Here is a 5,545-nt window from a genome sequence, read left to right as displayed (position 1 = left end):
TATTTTTTTGTGGAGAGATTTGGTACCTATTAGGAACTCAAAATACTAAATTACAGCCAATTCGGTGGAAAAATAATCTACAATCTACACTAATTCAAGAATGTCCCTGCAAAATTTCAAGTAAAAATCTCAAGAACTCTTGAAGATATAGCCGATTTATTGTGTCAGCATCAAGTGACGGCTGAAGGGCTTCTCAAACTTTAAACGCGTTTTTCTCTAAACATTTTTTTGCGAATGGCGGGCACGATAACTCAAAAACTAATAACCCAATCGATTTCAAATTTTTACACGTTTCTCTGTGAGTGTATAGCTATCGTATGAACTAGGATAAAGCCAATCGGTGAAGATCTTCCTTATTTTTTAACTTGGTTTTTGGTAAAAAAATCGGCGATTTCCAAAAATATTTTTTCAAAGTTCCGCCATTTTGTTAATTTTAGAGCGAAGTCAATAATCCTAGTTCATACGAGAGCCAGACATGTACTCTTTCTAACACCGTTGGAATTTTCGGATTCCGATGTTCCAGTGAGGAGTTATCATGCCCGCCATCAAAAATAAGGACTTTTCTTTGATCACAAAAAACAACAACAAAACAACAACAAAAATTTTTTGTAAATTATTTTTCTTCTTTTTTAAATCTTCAAATATATATGTGCGAAGTTACAAACCTTAACAAGCATTGGTATTCATTTACCAGCCCATTTAAAATCTTAAAAATAAAAAAATCGGGAATGATGTATGTATGTATCATCATAGCTGATTATTTGTAGATAAATACATACAAAAAAACACACTCTTAACCACAGTATGATGCCGACAACATTCAATGCACACAAACCACATAAAATCTTTACGTATTTTCCATAAAAAAAAATTATTAACTCTCTTTCCAACACTCAGACATCAGTCGACCAAAAAATTTAGAACAGCAGTAAAACATTCGTTAACCCTTTCAGTGTTTTTGTCGAATATATTCGACATTTAAAATTACTCTCTTTCTTTGCGATTTTTCTGTTATCCTATGTACCGTTACAATTGATGTTTTTGTTCTTCCTGAAAGACAGACAAAACTGTCCGAGGAATAAAATAAAAATATCTTTTTTTTTCTAAACTCTGTACCTTTATATGATCTTAAGCACAAAATTTTAGATTTTTATTCCGACCAAAAAATTTTTTGACACTGAAAGGGTTAATAAGTAATTTGATCTTATGATCATACTACAATTTATTTAAAAAATTCATCACAACTGCATTGAAATACACAGTTTGTCAACATGCTGGTATAGGCAGCGTGGCCGAGTGGTCTAAGGCGCTGGTTTTAGGCACCAGTCCGAAAGGGCGTGGGTTCGAATCCCACCGCTGTCACATTTTTTATTTTATTTTTTGTTTTTTTCCTTTTTTGAACACAAGTGAATGTTGTTACAAAAACAAGGGTTGTTTTTGTTTTGTTAAAAAAAATCAGCATAGCAACAAGACAAACCCCTTTATTGCGCCAGATGTATTTAATGTGTACTATGAGTTTTTCATCGTAATGGGAAAAGAGTACAATGTTACGAGTTTTTGTTGTCAGTAAATAATGACAATTGTATAATTGGTGAAATTTGATATTTTTTCTTTATTATTAATGATTAAATTTTTGAAATAATATATTTTTGACCTTTTTATATTAAATTGGAAAATAAAATCAAGTAATCTGGAAAATTATATTTCTCTTTGGTCAATTAACTTATTTTTGATTCAAAAAGAATGCCAATGTCTTACGTATGAATAAGTAAAAAAATAAATTGTATATATCAGATAACATGAGATAACATTGTGGAAAAAATGTCGGAAATTCTCGAAAACCCGAAAATTGGGGGCACCGTGATATGAGAGATATAACAAATTATAATAGGAATATATCGACGCCTCCGAAGAATAGTATGCTAAGTCTGAAAAGTAAGTTTTTCAGTAGAAGCTCTCAAAGTATGGAAGTTTCTTTATTCGTACGTGTCATGCTAAGTACATTTTTGCTTATAACTTTGGTTTGGATTGGCCGATGATTACCAAAATTTCAGAGAATTTAAATTAAGGATCGTAGTATCTAAAAACGTAAAGAAATTTAAAACATGCTAAGTCGACTTAGCATACTATGGTTCGGAGGCGTCGATATGTCAAACAATTATAACCCAAATATCAAAAGAGAGCTAATTCTTTTGAAAAATGTGCATAATAACCAAACTGCAGCTTCAACCAATAGCTTTAATTTTTGATAGGTACATTTTATACATAATCCGAAATGAATAATATAGCCAAAAAATGGGGGCCACCATAAAACTTTAATCAATATTCATAATTTTTGGTATGACGATTACCTACTCAGTGATATCCAAAAATACAAAATTGCAGGCTGTAAAACTTGCCCAAAATCCTTAAAAACAAGAAAATGGGAGGTACCGAAATATGGGAATTATACATGGACATGGACCGATATATTCCATTTTCAATACGAAACATACATTCTACAACTGACGGGCAGAATGATTCTGAACCGGAATACATATGGTTAAAATGGCTAAAAAAAGTTGGACATTAATATGAATCGTGACCAGTTGTCCGTAAGACGTAATTTATTAACCAAAATAAACCAAAAATTGACTTTCATTTGCGAGTGGAAAATGGAATTCATTGTCTCAGGTGGAAATCATACTGCGTGTGAACAAAAAACAACTGCAGTTCAGAAATGTTTCGCGAAACGACATCCGTTCGGTGGTTCTACATCACATCCCTGGATGCATTAAATATTGAAATTTCAAATAAATTGAATTGAAAATGAGGGTAGAATGCAATTTCTTTTTTTTACTTTATCAGGACAATAATCCCTAAACACAAATCTCGTATTGCACAAGAATGGCTTTGACATAATTGTCCACATGTGCTAGAAGTACTTCCAGAAAATGTTGAATATGGGTCCATGTTTTTGAACGGAACCTACGGAACTTTGAGATTTTTATCAAAATTTCAATTCTGGCATAGCCCCGTATGAAGTCCCCGACACTCATTAACACATTTTCGCAATGACTGGCTGTAAATTGGGTCTCTGGATTTCTGAAAGGTTCTGCTAATTTTATAGTTTGTTATAGTTCCCAGTCTAGTTTTCCAATCGACCTAGTAGCTGACAGGTTACGATGTCATAGTTCACATATAGATTCCCAACGATTTGGGAATCTACATGACTTTATAAACTACAGAATGAACAGAAAACAATTTTAATGAATATTTTCATAATCCATTCATAATTTTTCTTCATATGGTCCACGTACCTCACTTAAAATACGATTACAATTTCTTATACTCGTATGAAAGCCACTATTTTCTTCAAAAAATATGAAAAAGTTGCATTAGTATGCTACTTTTGTAACCGGTTGTTTGACAATTATTGTCCCTCTTGCTAACAAACACCGTCTCTACACTTACTCGATTGTGGTTAGTTTAGCATTTCATTGTTGGTTTATTTTCATTGCTATTATAAAATTCGCATATTTATTTTCCAAATTATTTCGATATAATACCAGATATAATATGACAATCAAGTATTGATATTAGCAACGTGATTGTTTAATTTTGTTATATGTGATGATTGTTCTAAATGTGACTTAAGGGAATCCCCCCTCCCCCTTCTCGAATTTTTATTTTTAAGATTTTAAATGTGCTGGTAAATGAATACTCACTGGAACATCGGAATCCGAAAATTCCAACCATGTTAGAAAGAGTACATGTCTGGCTCTCGTATGAATTAGGATTATTGACTTCGCACAACAATTAACAAAATGGCGGAACTTTGATTTTTTTTTTTTTTTTTGAAAATCGCCTATTTTTTACCACAAACTAAGTTAAAATATAAGGAATTTCTTGACCGATTGGCTTTATCCTTGTTCATACGAGAGCTATACACTCCCAGAGAAGCGTGTCAAAATTTGGAACCGATTGGATTTTTAGTTATTGAGTTATCGTGCCCGCCATTCGCAAAAGAGAAAAGCGCGTTTAAAGTTTGAGAAGCCCTTTAGCCGTCACTTGATGCTGACACAATCAATCGGCTATATCTTCAAGGGTTCTTGAAATTTTCACTTGAAATTTTGTAGGGACATTCTTGAATTAGTTTAGATTCGAGAATGGGGGTCCCCTTAACATGGATGTCAATCAGACAACGAGACAAGACATTAATAAGAAAAAAATGTAGAAGCAAAATAGGAAATTCAAAACTACAAAAAGTTTATGTGGCATAGAAAAACAAACACCATCCAATAGTAAACAAATATTGATAATCTTTGGTGGGGAGATTTTCTACCCAACGTGCATTCAACAAAAAATAAAACGTGAAATTTCAGAAGAAAAAATTTAATAAAGTTTGGTAGAATTATTGATAAAAATTATAATAATTTATTTTTTGTGATCAAATAGTACTCATAACCCCTTAAAGGCTAAACCAATATTTCGAATTTTTTTAACAAAAGTCGAAATTTTAAATACATATGTTGAAAAACAGAACGAAACCCTTGCCTATATTCCCAATAATTGTGGTTAAAGAAAATTATGCTATATCCGCCAAAAATAATTATGAGAATATCAAAGAAAAATCGTGTACCACCAAAAAGTGTTCTTTTGACATAGATTTCCTGTTAACTTCACCTACACGCGATAAACCCTCATCATTTGGTTGGTGGCCTGTGGTGCAATGGCCATTTCCTCCCCCCAACCCTCACTGTCGCCAAAATAGTGGTTAATTATTAGATTTGATTCTAATTTTAAAATGTTTAGCCTCTAGTTACGTAGTTTGTGTGGTTTTGGCGGTGGTAATTTTAGCGAGAAATTAAAATTTATTTAATTTCCTTGAGGATTTGTTCCTTTTAATCTTCCTCTTTTTCTTCTTCTAACAAATCAAAGCCCATCAAGACCATTAACTCCATGGGTGGTTAGTTAGGTCCAAAAGCGAAGAAAGGTCGACTGTGGCCTGCGAAGGAGATCAGCATGTTTCCGTTTAATGGTCGTTAAATTTAAGTGTGCACTCGTTCTTGTCAAATGTAATGTTACACCGCCAACATGTAAAGGGTAAAGGGGTAAACAGTAAAAAGGGTTAAAGGAAGTTAAGATGTCAGTGTCAGTAACATCTTCATCGTCATCATTATTATTATTATCAATGCGAACGGCAACAGATAGTAGATAATGTTGAATTCTGACATTTTATTTAAGTGTTAATTGGATATTTTTCGTGAAATGATAATTTGTAGCAAGCGGGGATGCTTTCGAATTGTTTAGGGTCGTGGGGTTAAAATGTGTTCTTTGTAAGGATTTGTGATATTTAAAATTCGGTATAACCTCCTAACCCCTTAACTTCAGTAATCAATAACGATATTCTCAGAATATTCTAACTTTTTCTTTTGCAGTCGTCATTGTACGTAGTACCTTAAGCTGAACTTTGACCTCCTTTTTTATTACATATCCATGGATTATATGAAGTAATATCCACTTTAAAACACTGTGCAGACTGAACTCGAGCTTGCTCTCAACA

General features: G+C 32.7%; 1 non-coding gene across 1 annotated transcript; it reads left to right on the top strand.

Moving 5' to 3' along the window:
• Positions 1 to 1,282: 1,282 nt before the first annotated feature.
• Positions 1,283 to 1,362, top strand: Trnal-uag (transfer RNA leucine (anticodon UAG)). Its single transcript has one exon. It is a non-coding gene; the product is annotated as a tRNA-Leu (tRNA).
• Positions 1,363 to 5,545: the final 4,183 nt, after the last annotated feature.

The sequence above is a fragment of the Musca vetustissima genome, unplaced genomic scaffold, assembly GCF_032173495.1.
Source record: "Musca vetustissima isolate MV318-11 ecotype Yass unplaced genomic scaffold, APGP_CSIRO_Mvet_v1 utg58485, whole genome shotgun sequence".
NCBI classification, from domain to species: Eukaryota; Metazoa; Arthropoda; class Insecta; order Diptera; family Muscidae; genus Musca; species Musca vetustissima.
Note: the sequence above shows the minus strand (reverse complement) of the source record. Positions and strands in the feature narration are given on the sequence as shown.